Below are 15,947 nucleotides of genomic sequence, written 5' to 3'. Positions count from 1 at the left end.
CCAAAGTATGGGTTTAGAGTTTAGGTACGACTTGAGAAGGTGTTAGGCACCCAAGACCGCCCGACCTGTGGGTCAGCTTCCACTCATTGTGCCTTATGTCCTAATCTTGTTAAAGACATATTCAACATTATCATTCTAGACTCATACACATGCTAACATACATCTAGCTAACAAACATGGCATTTTATCCCAGCCCTAACATACATCTATCATGGCATCTTATATCATATCTTAGCATATTATAGACGTCTCATTTTGTACTCCTTATGACTCGGGCCCCCGTTCCTTAATGATGCTGAAATTCTATGACCTAAGGTTGGTTTAGGGCCCAATCATATTCTAAATTGACTTGAGAAATGTTAAAATGGAAAATATAACTTTTATGAGCAAATAAATTTATTTTTGGAAAAAAAAGGCAAAAGAAACCCTCGGCTTGCGTATGCATACATGCATATGCGTATGCAGGCCTGATGCATGCTTACATAGGCATAAACCTACGTATGCTACTAGGGTTCCAGAGAGCTATGAAAGGCAAGTTTTTTACATTAAAGCTAAGGTTTGGAATGAATCCCACATCGTCTAGGAGCCTTCCAAACCCCATTTTTAAACTATATAAAGCAATACATGATACCTTTTCAAAACACATAGAAAATCCCCAAGTGAAAATGCAAGATTCACCAAAAATAGTGAATCAAAGATGGAGTTTTTCACAAAATATGCACAAGTCAATATTTTGTGAGTGGGGCATTTTCTAGCCTTGATCTTTGAGTTTTAAGATTGTGAATAGATTTGATAGAAGGGAATGGTTAAAATCAAGCCTAAGAGCTTTTGTTTTGAGGTATTGAGTTCTAAACTCTTTTTCTTTCATTTCTACTATAATCTTGTTTTTAATGTTGTTTTCTTGCTTTGTTTATGTTCTAATATGCTTGTTTAGTTTAGTTTTACGTAGTTTTCATGTTTTATGGCATGCTAGGTTGTTAGATATATTGTTTTAAATCCTACTCTATTTTATGTGTTTCTAAGTTTCTAGGTTAGGGTTTTGGGGCATGTATGCATTCGCGTGCTTACTGCATGTGCACGAGTACATGAAGTATGCATACTTATACAACTGGGCTACGTACACAAGCCTTATTTATGCATACGCGTACTCACACCCAGACACCTTAATCTGAGTTTTTTCCTTCTGTTTCTTTGTTTCTCTTATATAATATGCCTCTATTTTGCCCTGTTTTTATGTTCTTGAGCCTTTGTTCCTCTGTTTAATTACTTGTTTCCCTTTAACATGCTAGATTATGGTTTCTTTTTATTTCTTTTTTTAATGCCATGAACATGCATTCAGATGGTCATCCATTGATGCATAGATGCTGAGATGCAGCAAGGTAAGTGAGGTAAGTCATGCATTTACAAGAACATGTTTGCTTGGATGATTTATTCTTGATACAATCACATGTTTATTTGGATCTTGCCATGTTTGTGTTTCTGCCATGTATACTTGTTGCCATGATTTTTTGCTACCTTGGATGTAATAGGAACATACTAGGGTTTATGATGATAGATGTATGTTAGGATTTTGGGATGATTGATGCCATGTTGTATGCTTAGATGTATGCTAGTGCGTGTGTGTGTGACTATAGAATGCAAAGTTGAATGTACTTTTAGTAGGATTAAGACGTAAGACACAATGACTAGAAGCTGACCCACGGGTTGGGCAGTTTTGGGTGCCTAACACTTTCCAAAAACCAAACCTAAACTCCAAACCCATACTCTGGTAGTAAGACTAAGTCCTTTCACGTAAGGGTGCTATTAAATAGTTCCTAGACCTAATCTAGGTGGCAACTCCAATCTTTTCTCCACCTCGGTTAACTCAACCGAAGCGTACTCTCCTCTCTTCCTCCAAAGAGGAAGGCTTCGTGTTGTTCCCACAGTGGCAACTCCACTTGGGATAGAGAGTTTGATTCCAATGTGTCCTATTTCTTAACCTTAATAAAGGCTTGTTCAATACTTGTTTGCACACACTTTACTTGGTTCTTTTGTCCCTTTATCTCGGTTGGTGATGAGTGGGAGGGTGAGTACACTTCATTTGAGCCAAAGTTTTTCAAATTTTGTCCCACCAACTTACAATCTATGTCCTTACCTATGACGGGCTTTGAGTACGTCAATGGTTTTCCACCAATCTATAAAGGTCCACTTAGGCCCTCGGTTGAAATCATGGCTCATCTAGTTGTGAATGACCTATTTATCTGTCCCTTTAGCTTTAATGAGTCTACCCACACTTTGAGAGATACTAGAACCTATCAAAAAGAGGGTACCCTTTATATCTCTTGTTTGTTTAACCATATATCTTGTGTTCACCTACTTGTAAAGGACAAATAAAGATAAAAGATGTAAAATTGAAGGATGGCCCAAAAGTTATGACATACCTTAAGATGTTTGGGATAGAAGAAAATAAGCTCTCACATATAAGAGGCTTATCCCAAAGTCGAAAGGTATATCTTAACTTGAAAGGTTCATAAGACCATAGCCTAATTGTTATCATAAGCCCAAATCAAAAGGCCTTTTGAAAAAGAGAACCTTAGGCTTAAGGTAACAAGTATGCTATGGACTTAGTATCCAACATTCTACAAGTCAAAATGAAATTCCCTAATCTTAGGCCTCTTTGTTGTATGCCTAGGTCCAAAATGATGAGAATTTCATGGACTTTGAAGGGAAATGCTACAATGTATTCTAGCTAGAGGGCTACTTCAAAAAAAATGATGATAATGAAATGAAAAAAGAGTCCAAAGATGATGAATACATTGTAAGCTCATATTTGAGACAAAGGGTTGAAAATCTCTAAGTACATTCTAATGAAAGCCAACAAAATTTAGATGAGAGCATTATTGTAAATGGACCAAGGCCCAATGAAATAAGGGGCAAGATCCATGAGAGGAAATGGAATGATTTTGTAATTGGGCCTTCACTAAAATGGACTTAAAGACTTTCTAAGAGCATCTAAGGTTAATAAGAACCTTTCAATTGGGACATGAACTTAATAAAGATTCTTTTTAGGCACCATTGCACCACCAAGATCAAGAAAGCATGTCCCCACTCCTATTTGGGTCATAGAGAGACATAGAAGGCACTTGGTCAAGATTGAGGACATACATCAAGAAGAAGTATTTCAAGAAGGCGAATCATCTCAAGTAACAATGGTTGCTCCAATTAATGATAAGACTACACAAAAGATATTCAAGGCAATGGAAGAGCAAAGCGATGTTTTCAAGAAAATGGGAGGGCATCTTACTAGGCTAGAGGTGGCTAGGCTCAAAAAGACCGCACATGTGGAGATTCAAGATGATGAAGAAGGGGAAGGTTGGGAAGAAAGAGATAAGGCCGATTATGAAAGGAATGAGCAATTTGAGAAGCTCATCGTAGATACCGCAACTATGAAAGAAAAGATAGAGAAAATGCAACTTGCCTTTCGCAAGGCCCAAGGGATGGATGATTGTCTCTATAGCATAGGAGCATAAATTCAAAAACTCTCATTACATTACCTCCAAAGTTCAAGATTTTTTATGCGGAAAAGTTTGATGGGACTAGAGACCCAAAGCAACATGTTAGGAGGTACTTAAGCGTTGTTGAAATGAAAGGATTGGATGGGAAACAAACTTTGCTTGCATTTCCTCCCTCACTCATGGGAGGTGCATCATGGTGGTACTATAGCTTAGATCCAAACACGACCAAGGTGTGGAATGAGTTAGTGGAGTTATTCATAGATCAATTCATCTTCAGCACCATGGTTGATGTGACTCTAAGGGACTTGGAGACCACTAAGCAAGGAGTGAGGGAGACATTCTCTGAATATATGACAAGGTGGAAGGGAAGGCATCTAGGATGGTTAATAGGCCAAATGAGAAAGATCAAATTAACATGATTATCAAGAATTTGCTTCTAGCATATAATAGTAGGTGCCTGTCATCGCCTATTAGTTCTTTTGGGAAATTGTGTGATTGTGGAATTAGGATAGAAGATGCTGTCAATAATGGGCAATTGGAGAAAGGTGAGAGCAAACGTCCAATCAAGAAGACATATGGGGGAGGAGTAACTACTTCTAAAGCACCCAATCTCGTAAATGTAAGTGCCATTATACCTCAACAAACCTTAGCCTACCCAAGCTTCAAAAAGAAAGGCCACCGAGAATTTTCCGACGTAGGAATGACCCTCGCCCAAGCATATGAGAACCTAACTTCCAAAGGATTTATCAAACCTCTAGACCCCACACCCATGCCCAATCCTGTACCTTCGACTTGGAACCTCAATGAATATTGCCAATTTTATAAAAAATTTGGCCATAAAACCAACAATTGTTTCTGCCTCAAACACAAAATACAAGACCTCATAGAAAATATAACTCTCCTAAATCCCAACATCATTACTAAGCCTAACATTAGGAAGAACCCCTTGCCTGATTATCATCGAGCTACTCCTCCGTATCAGAATTGGGTGCAAATAGATGAGATTGAATGGGATTTTTCAAAGTTAATAGAAATCATAATGGTTAATGCGGTAGAAGCCCAAGGGATATAGGATGAAGTGGATGAGATTTTAAAGAATGCGATGGCTGTGTAGGGGATACTCCCTAAAGGAATAACCAAATTAAAGAAAAGAGTTACGAAGGACAATGTGGCAAAAATTACTAGGAGTGGCAAGCACAACAAGCCATCTTTTTTGGAGAGGGATCATCTTGTTAGGGACACAGGAAAAGGGTCCAAGCCTGTAGAACCTAAAGGGAAGGAAGAGAAAGAGGAAGAAGATAGAGTTTTGTCCCAATTAAAGAAAACTCAAGCTTATGTATCTATATGGGGCTTGCTAATGGCTTCTCATAAGCATCATAGTGCTCTCTTTGATGCTTTGAGTGGAAAGGAAATACTCATAGAAACTATTTCATAAGAAATGCCATCTCTCATAGGAGTTGAAGCCCCATCTCATCACCTCCTTGCCTTTTCCAATGAAAAACTTTAAGGAGCCACTTACACTAGGTCATTGCAAATCACCATTGAATGCATAGGCTTCGAGGTTCTAATGGTGCTTATTGATAATGGGTTCGCATTGAATGTATGCCCTTTTAGGATTGCTCTCACCACTGGGCTAGATGTGGAGACAATTATCACCTCTCCTTTGATTGTTAGAGCATATGACAATACTTTAAGGAAGGTTATGGGAACTTTCAAGGCTCCTTGCAAGATTGGCCCATTGGAGATGATTGTGGAATTCCATGTGATGGACATCATTCTTAACTACAACCTTTTCTTAGGAAGAGCATGGCTTCATCCTATTGGAGCTATTCTTTCTTCTCTACATGAAAAGATGAAAATCCCATGGAAGGGAGGTATCACTGGAGTAATTGGTGACGGTGAAATCCTAGCTCCCTTCTATGGACTTGAAGAGGGAGGAAGTGAGTCTTAAATGAGTGGCTTTGAGTTTGTGAACATGGCTGACTATAGATCGAGGGAGGAAAGGTATACCGCTGATTTGCTCCAGTATTGTAGCCATAAGGTAATTGCAAGGATGAAACACATGGGGTATATGCCTTGTGTGGGTCTTAAAAAGGAAGAAAAAGGGGTGGCTGAATTCCCTAATTTCAAGACTCAACTGGCGAAGGAGGGTTTAGGATTCTTTAAAGGCTGTGACAGAATCAAAAAGAACCTTGGTACCCTTAATGGAAACTTTTTAAAGGAGGGGGGAGACTTTCCTTTTTATGGTTTTCCCAAGCTTTAGGTGGACAAGGACGAAAAAGTGAATCCCGACTAGGAGATATTCTTCAATTAAAAGCTCACTTTCAAGGAAAAGCCTATTGTGGTGATCCATGAAGTTCAAGAGAAGGTCGACTGGGTGGACTACATGGACGTTGAAGCAACTGAGACTATGCTGAACATGGAGGGGGATGTGCTTCCCATCACCATAGAAGAACCAAGTGATCCTTCTGCCTTCATCGTGCCTACTGTGGGGCATCCTAATAATTGGACTTGGTTTGGATTTTCTAACAATGTGGGAATGAAATTTTATAATGCAAGTTCTGATGTACTTTTCAACATTTTCAATAAGATGAATTCTAATTTGGCTTATTTTGATGTGTCCCATAATATTGAAAATTTGCACTTAAATGATTCTAATGAATTTGAAAATAAAATTAATAAACAATTAGAAAAGAAAATTAAACCTATGGAACCAACTTTTGAAACTCTTAATTTGGGCAATAATGAGAATTCACGCACAATTAAAATTGGCTCAACCCTAGATGAAAAAGAAAGGAAAGATCTCAAAGAGCTTCTCACAGAATTTCAAGAAGTGTTTGCATGGTCCTATGAAGGTATGTCTGGTATTGATCCTGAGATAGCTCAACACCACATTGATACCCATGCTCACATGGTACCTATTAAGCAAAATTTGAGGCGTATAAGAATTGGATGTCTTCTAAAGATTAAAGAAGAGGTCATAAAGCAATTGAAAGTGGGGTTTATCAAACCCGTGCACCAAGCTGAGTGGATAGCCAATGTTGTGCCCGTACCAAAGAAGGATGGGAAAGTAAGAATTTGCGTGGATTTTAGGGATTTAAACAAAGCTTGCCGTAAGGATAATTATCCTTTTCCCAACATGGATGTCCTAGTGGATAATACAGCCGGTAGTGCTTTGATATCTTTCATGGATGGTTTCTCAAGATATAACCAAATCAAGGTGGCTCTTAGGGATATGACTAAAACTACCTTCACCATAGAACGGGGAATCTCTTGTTATACTGTGATGTTGTTTGGACTCAAGAATGCGGGCGCAACCTATCAAAGGATGGCCATAACTTTGATACACGACATGATGCACAATGAGGTAGAGGTATATATTGATGACATGGTTGTAAAATCCAAGGATAAAGAAGGTCACATCTTTAAATTGAGGAAGTTCTTCAAGAGGATCAAAGAGAATAGACTAAGACTGAATCTGCAAAAATGCACCTTTGAGGTAACTGTAGGGAAATTGTTAGGCTTATTAGTAAGCAATAGGGCAATCAAGGTTGACCCATCAAAGATTGAAGCCATATTGGAAATGCCTCCACCCAAGAGCGAAAAGGAGATAAAGGGATTCTTAGGTCGATTATAATACATCAACCAATTTATTGCCAAACTCACCTCCACTTATGAGCCCATCTTCAAGCTTCAAAGAAAGAATGAACCCCATGCATGGAACGATGAATGCCAAACTGCCTTTGAACTTATCAAGGAATACCTTCTCCATCCACCCATCCTAGTGCTCCTGAGACATGGAAAGTCACTACTTCTATACCTCTCTATCATAGGAGATGTGGTCAGAAGCAAGATGGCACAAGAAGACGATTATAAGAATGAGAGAGCTGTGTACTACCTAAGAAAGAGATTCCATGATTATAAGACTAGATACACACCTATAGAAAAGTCATATTTTACACACGTGTGGGTTGTGTAGAAACTAAGACACATCATCCTACCATTCCAAATATGGATAGTAGCTAGAATGGACCCGTTGAAGTATTTGTTTGAGAAGCCTGCCTTAATTGGAAGGTTATCAAGATGGTTGATCCTGCTGGTAGAATTCGATTTGAAGTATGTGGCTGGAAAAACCATCAAAGGAAGTGCCGTGTTAGATTTTTATGCCAAGACATAGAAAGATGGACAGTAGAAAGGATTTTCCAGTTGAGTTTATTTTGGACATTAAACTAAAGGCATAAAAAATGTACTTCGATGGAGCCGTGAACCAATATGGGAATGGGATAGGAGTACTTTTGATCACCCCTCATGGATCTCATGTGCCTTTGGCAATTAAGTTGAACTTTGGGGCCACTAATAACATGGCGGAATATGAAGCTTGTATCGCAGAAACAGAAGCTCTTCAAGAGTTAGGGTTAAAAGAAGTAAAGGTCTTTGGGGATTCAACTTTAGTCGGAGCCGAAACACAGAAATTATGGAAAGCAAAGGAAGAACATTTGAAGCCTTATTAGCAGTATTTAGAGGATTTAACCATAACCTTTGACAAGATTGAATACACTATCATCCCTAGAGCTCAGAATTAGTTTGCAGATGCCTTGGCTACCATAGCCTCCATGGTTGAAATACCTTAGAGATTGAATAGAGTTATGAATTAATACACAAGCAGATGGGTGAGTCTTCAGTCTTGGCTATAGAAGAAGAAGGGGTTCCTTAGTATTATGACATCATAAAATTCATGGAATTTGCAGTGTATCCGGACGGTGCCGATAAGAGAGAATGTCGTTCAATTAAGATGATGGCTATGCAATATATCCTATATGGAGGACATCTCTATTAGAGATCTTATGATGATATACATCTCCATTGCTTGAAGAAAGAAGAAGCCAAAAAAGTCATGGAAGAAGTTCATCAAGGAATTTGTGGTCCTTACATGAATGGGAGAATATTAGCCAAAAAGATCCTAAGGATAGGCTATTATTGGAATACGATGGAGACTGATTATGTAGACTTTGTGAAGAGTTTCCATGACTTCAAACACATGCAAATTTGAATCATCTACCACCTAGTGAGCCATACAGCATGACCTCCTGATGGCCTTTCTTAGTCTGAGGCATAGATGTAATTGGAAGAAGAGCCCCTAAGGTTACGAATGGACACGAGTACATCCTAGTGGTGATTGACTACTTCACCAAGTAGGTAGAAACGGCCTCCTACTCCATATTAAAAGCCAAACATGTGGCTCGGTTCATAAAGAATAACATCATTTGCCAATACGGGGTACCACAAGAGATCATCTTAGATAATGGCTTCCACTTTGAGGGAGAGGTTCAAAGGATCATGGAGTTGTACAACATTGAGCATCACATGTCTTCACCATACCAACCATAGACTAATGGGGCTGTAGAAGTTGCTATTAAGAACATCAAGAATATCCTAGCCAAGATAGTGGTGACATACAATGATTGGGGTGAAAAGGTTTTGTTTGCCTTGTGGTGTTACAAAACTTCTATCTATGCATCGACTGGGGCAATCCCTTACTTTTTGGCCTACGAAAGCAAGGCGGTCCTTCCCATTGAGGTGAGGTAGAGATACAATCTTTGAGAGTGCTAGTGGAAACCAAGGTCCTAGAGGAAGGTTGGATGAAAGAAAGATATGAGCAATTGGCTTTGATAGATAAGAAGAGAATTAGGCACAATACCATATGCAAGGGTACCAAAAGAAGATTGCTAGAGCATTTAACAAAAAAATGAAAACTGGAAATCTTAAAGAAGGGGAATTGGTCCTAAAAGTGCTTAGAGATGAAACTTTTGATCCAAGAGGGAAGATGAAGCCAAGATAGTCCGGGCCTTTTATTATCAAGAAAAATCATATCAAGAGGTGCTACAAGAATTACAAATTTGGATGGAGAAGAGATGATTCGCCCAATTAACATGGATAGGCTCCAAATATATAACATTTGAAAGAAAAAAGCTTGCTAGATTGAAAACCCGAAAGGGTGGCCTAGGCAAAAATTAAGGCAAAAGAACCCCGCTAGATTTAAAACTCGAAAGGACGGTCTAGGCAAAAGATAGAGAAAAAGACCATAGGCATGGCAAAAATTCCTATAAGGACATCATGTGCCAAAATTACATGGCATTGAAAAAAATTAAAAACAAATTAAAAAAAAAAATAGGAAAGAAAAATAATGACAATAAGCAAAGATAATAAATGGATGATTCTCTTATTGCTCAAATTAAAGATAATAAACTATTTCCATATGGGATTTGGAACATTCCAATCTGTTATTAAATTCAAAAAGAAAAGACTTGAGAATCATATAGTGTAGAAAAGTAAAATTTAGGACATATCAAGGTGATTAGTTAGCCTTCTTTCTTTTGTTAGACCTATTGTAAGCTTTCTCATCTATATGAATCCACTTCATGTCAACCTCTAGCCATTTCTTGTACCCTAAAGTTGGATGAAGGAATTGAGGAAAGCGGATGCCTTTGGTTACCATCCTTTGCTACCAAGTCTTATAGATTCTACCCAAGAACCTCTATGTAAATGCCAAGGTGTGGAAGGAACCATCATCACTAGGAGCTCTTTGACGGTCACCAAATTGCCTTGCAATATAGCAAATAGAGTAGTAAGAGCAACGGTGGAACCCAACTAAAGGAACACAGTTACCCTTAAAGCTGTAGTTGACCATTCCTGAAGTACACCACCAATCCACTACCCATTGGATATCTGAGACTTCAATATGCTTCATGAATTCAGTGAACTCATCAAGATTCATCTTAGTGGACTTAGGCCTGTGGTCACAATAATGCTTGGGAGGTATTGACTAGGAGGAACGGTGGGAGGATAAAGCCATTGAAGTTCTCATATAGCCATATTTGAAAAAGAAAAGAGAGAAGAAGAGAAAAAGAAAGCATGAGTGAAAAGAAAAAAAAAAAAAAAAAAAAAGAAAGAAAGAAATATTTATGAATGCAAAGACGATATAAAGAGCCTCGATGGGTTGAAAACCGAAAGGCAATCCATGCAAAAAAAATAGGAATCCTACTAGGTTGAGAATTTAGGCAAAAATTAGGGATTATACCTGAAGAAGGAGAGGGCTCTTTGTGAAGAATTTTGCTTCCTTCTTATGAATTGCATCCAATCCATTAAGAGTTTCAGCAAAAATCATGCCCACTAACCACCCAGTACATCCTTCAATCTATACGAATTGTCTCATGCTCCAAGAAGTATCTCGTAGGAAGACACAAACTAAAATCATTGAGATGATAAGAACATAACCTACCAGCCACAGGAACAGTCAATTGAGAGAAGTACGTAAAAACCGAGTAGATGTTCAACTTGTTAAACACATACCAGTGTTGCACTGTGTCAAGAGAAACCCCCAAAAGAGCTTGAACTAAGGAAATAAGATCAACGCCAATATTAGGGAGAATGAGAGTGTTAACCTCAAGTTCACCCATGATTGCATTGAACTATCCAATGGTGGGGCATATTTCTACACCATTGAAGTGAAAAACATTTCGAGTAGGAATCCAAAAGTTGGCAGTTGCACAAAGAAGAGGTTCATCCACCTTGATTTAATGATATGGGAAGATGCAAGAGAAATTAAAAGGAATGAGGGCCTTTTTGAAACTAGGACCAAGCTTCTTGATCCATGCTGAGACCTCTAAAGGGGAGAATTCTGTCATTGGAAAGACTTAAAGAGTGTTTTCTAAGCTTAGAATACATTTAGTGAGGGGTTGGAGACCTCTAACGACTATTTTATACTTAAATAAGGTGGCTAGGGTTTTTATGGCCCACATCATGTGTACACAAGGTCAAAGCTGTGCAAGCAAGGTCAAAACCTGTGCATGCAGATGTGCCTATGCGTATGCATGAAGGAAGGAAAAGTTGAATTCCTTTCCCTATTTGAAGTGTGATTCCTCCACCAAGACTACTTCTATGATTCCTACAGCCTAAGGGACTACTTAAAGCACACTCAAGCTCAGATTTTTAAGCATCAAAGACCAAGGAAAGTAAAATTGCATGAGAGCAAGAACATTTATCCCCATGAGATGTAAATTAAGTACATGTCTTAAATAAAAGCAAAAGTGTAAAAGATGTTCTTAAAATACAATCCAATGTCTCAAATAAGAAATAAGTGTAGAAATACATGCTAAGTAAATAAAATAAAATAGGTGACGCCTCTTCCTCGACTGTTAGATAGGAGTGGCCTCTGGATCACCATCATTATCATCATCATCACTTGGGTAGGAAAACCCTCCAAGACTATAGATCTACCTGGAATGCTCAGTCAACTCCAGCTTAAGGTTCCCTGCAAGCCAAACCAACTCCTCATGCTCTGGTATAGTGGGCTAAATTTGGAAAAAAAAAAAGGTGTTAGAACAAGTGTTGGGAGATGCAAGAAAAGAAGAGAAAGGAAAAGAATGAAGGAGAACTCACTACTTGTGTACCCTTAGGAAAAGTGTAACCCATGTCGCTTGTGTCACGTCCCACCGTATGCTCCCAAGAGAAGCCCTCAGGACCGTAGGCATAGACCATCCAAGGTAAGTGAGGAGGGTCAATAGGAGCACTAGTAGCATGGCGAGCTTGATATAAGTATCCCATTTGAACATCATCATGTGATGCAATGCAAAGGAAAAAAGGAAATGAATGAGAAGAGAAAGTACACATACCATAAGGGCGAGAGAGGGTATGAGGCAAGTATCGTTGAACTCCTCATAATCCTACTTATCTATAACCCGCTGGGCATAAGGAATGCCATTCCTCCACGACTAGTACTCAGTGTCTGTCATGGAAAGCGGGGCAAGCTTAAACACTAGAGGGTCCATCAGAATTTGTGGGGCATTCTTACCCACCAACTGGTAGCGTACCCTCTTTGCCAAGTATAACGGCCTTAAGCTAGCACCCTCGAAAGGATGGGTGATCCTAGAAGTGATAATGGCAGCCACTTCCAAGTTTGGATCTGCAATAGCAAGGGCACTCACCTAAGGACTCCAAATGACCTATAACAGCACATAAGGTTAAAAGAAGAATCCTAAGAGAATGCAAGAAAACGTAATAAGGAAAAGTGAATGTCTAACTCACCTCCTCAGAAGAAAGGCTGTTAAAGTGAGTCCTAACCAAGGAGAAGCTCCTCAGATCCACCTCCACTCCATGAGTGATAAAACCATACTTTATGGCCCAGTGCTGAAAAGGGAGAACACAGTTTACAAAATGACAGTTTATAGGACATAAACACAGTTTGCAAGATGACTGGGTACAGTTTGCAAGATGACTGGGAACAATTTTCAAGATGAATAGATATGAATGCAGTTTGTAGGATGACAGTTTGCAAGACAAATACATGAATACAGTTTGCAAGAATATGAGGTACAGTGACTAGAAGCCAACCCACGGGTTGGGCAGTTTTGGGTGCCTATCACCTTCCCAAAATCGTACCTAAACTCCAAACTGATACTCTAGTAGTAAGACTTAAGGGTACTATTAAATAGTTCCTAGACCTAATCTAGGTGGCGAATTCAATCTTTTCTCCGCCCCAGTCCACTTGGCCAAGGCGTACTCCCTTCTCTTCATCCAAGGATGAAGGCCCTATGTTGCGTCCACACATACATCTATCACACATAGCATCACATTACATCCAAGGTAGAAACATGTATATATCAAATCAAGGTAGAAACATTGGTATGGTAATATTTAAGCAAACATGTTATTGCATTTAAACATCATCCCAACAAACATATTCATATTCATCATCAAAACATGTATTCCAAATGTATGTTCATATGAATGCATAACTTACCTCACTCCACCATAGCACCTATGCATCAATGCATGATCATTCATATGCATGTTCATGGAAAAACAAGGAAATTATTAAAGGAACCCTAATCTAGAAAGTGAAGAACAATTAAAAAAAAAAAACAAACAAACAAACAAACAGAGAAATAGAGACTTACAAGCATAAAGAGGAGCAAGGCAGAGGCATAATATATAAGAGAAATAAAGAAACAAAAATAGAAAGGGTTATATTAGGGTTTCTGGGCATAAGTATGCGTGCGCATACATATAGCATGCGTGTAAAGTTCATTTGTATTCATATGCATACTTTGAGTATGTGTGCACATGCGGAAGGCATACGTACGCATACTCACCCTAAACCTAACCTAGAAACGTAGAACATGGTAGAGGTAAAACTATAAATCTAACTCCCTACTATGCTTCATAACATAAAACAAAGAAAACCTAAACTTAAACAAACATGTTATAACACAAAAATAAGCTGTAGAAATAGAAATAAAGATCAAAACAAAGAGAAATAAAAGAAAAGAGGTAAGAAACTTTATACCTAAAAACAAAAACTCATTGGCTTGATTTTGACCGTTCCTTTCAATAAAATCAATTCACAATCAAATAAAAAAGTGTTTAGTAATCTAAACTCCAAAATCAAGGCCAAAAAAGAACTCAATCAGAAAAATATAGACTTGAGGATGTTTTTTGAAAAACTCCTTCACTGATTCACTATTTCTAGTGAAATTGATGTTTTGCCTTAGGATTTTCTATGTGTTTTTGAAAGCTACTATGTATGGATTTATATAGTGAGAAAATAGGGGTTTGAAACGGCTCCTATACGATGTGAGATCTATTCCAAAATTCATCTTTAATGCATAAAAACTTGCCTTTCATAGTTTTTGGAATCCTAACATGCGTACTCATGCCCGTGTATGTGTACGCATGCATAAAGCATGCATACACAGAGGTTGAGAATGCATATGCATACGCGTGTATGAGTATGCATGCCCTAGGGATTTTATAGTCTTTAATTTCCAAAAATAGCTTATTTTATTCATAAAAAGAGTTATATTTTTCCTAAAACATTTTCTTCAAGCAAATTTCAATCTAATTAGGCCCTAAACCAACCTTTGGCTTTAGAATTTCAACATTATTGGGGATTGAGGGCCCGAGTCGTAAGAGGTACAAAATGTGGAGTCTACACCCCTCTTTATTGTGGGCTAATTCCATGGGATTTCTCTCTTTTACCCCTAGGGCTTCACTAGCTATTTTTGGTTTGTTGTGGGCATCCCTTCAAGATTGCCTACCAACCCATTGGTTGCCTGACCATTACCACCACTAGGTGAACCTAGTGCATTCTCTTTCTTCTACTACTCATTCCATGACAAAATCCTTCTTTCTTTGATCTTGCTTTCTGCCTTTCCCTTCTTGACTCAATGGATAAGGACTTGGGTCTCTCACTACCTACCTATACAGCATGCATCAGGTAGTCCCAACTGTCTACTACCTCTTTTGGGCAAAATACCATCCCAAAAGAAGCTATGGCTAGAAACTCGAAACAAACTGTTTTCCCCTCACCACCAAACCACATCCTCTGAACCCCTTGACTATGGGTCCAACTCTCTTGTATTTGCTGGGTACAAGATAGTGGTGCTCTGGCCCTTGTGTGCATGCTCCACTATCCTCTATATTTGTTTCCTTTTGTTCCCACGTTGTTTCTGCCATGGTAGACTAGCCTTTTTTTCATTTTCCTGTGTGTCTATTTTGCTCGTGTTTATCTTCTGCGAAAAAGGAGTATGGGCTTTTGGATTTGCCTTATTTCTTCTCATCACCTTATAGGCTTGCATGTTTGCTTGGCATAAGTTCTTAACAAACCGATTCGTTGGGCTTTTGATCTTCTTTCTTATTTCTTCATAGCCCACTGGTTTGCATGTTATTCCTCCTTTTTACCTCTCACCGTGGTCATGGGCTTATCGGTCCATTGGTCTTTACTTCTTCCTTTAGGCTCTTATAGCCTATTTACATTACTTTTACCTCTTGTTGTGCCCAAGGGCTTGCTAGCTGTCACTTCTTGCCATGTTGGCACGCTGGGCTTTTACATCTTTTCTTGGATTTTCATAGCCCATTTACTTTACTTTTACCTCTTGTTGTGCCTATTGGTCTGCTAGTTGTTACTTCCTGTCATGCTGGCTCATTGGGTTTTTACCTTTTTTTCTTGGACTTTCATAGCCCATATACTTTACTCTTACCTCTCGTTGTGCCCATGGGCCTACTGGCTGTCACTTCCTGCCACGTTGGCCCATTGGGCTTTTACCTCTTTTCTTGGAGTTTCATAGCCCATTTACTTTACTCTTAGTTCTCATTGTGCCCATGGCCTACTAGCTGTCACTTCCTGCCATAGTGGCCCATTAGGGTTTTACCTCTTTTCTTGGACTTTCATAGCCCATTTACTTCTATCATGTTTCTTTCATTTTTTTCCTCCTTCATCTTCCTTCACTATTGGGATTTTTCTGCTGTTGGGCCTTTTGTCAAAAATAGGTATCAACGACTGGTAATTTGACAATAACTTAAATCAAAGTCAGTTGTTAAATAATTAAAAAAATACTTTAAAAAAATCCAACAAAAACAATCGCTTTGTTTGTTCATCTCATCGTCATGGTCGTT

Source organism: Quercus suber, unplaced genomic scaffold (genome assembly GCF_002906115.3).
Source record: "Quercus suber isolate HL8 unplaced genomic scaffold, Cork oak 2.0 scaffold_259, whole genome shotgun sequence".
Classification (NCBI taxonomy): domain Eukaryota; kingdom Viridiplantae; phylum Streptophyta; class Magnoliopsida; order Fagales; family Fagaceae; genus Quercus; species Quercus suber.
This window is presented reverse-complemented; position numbering follows the sequence as displayed.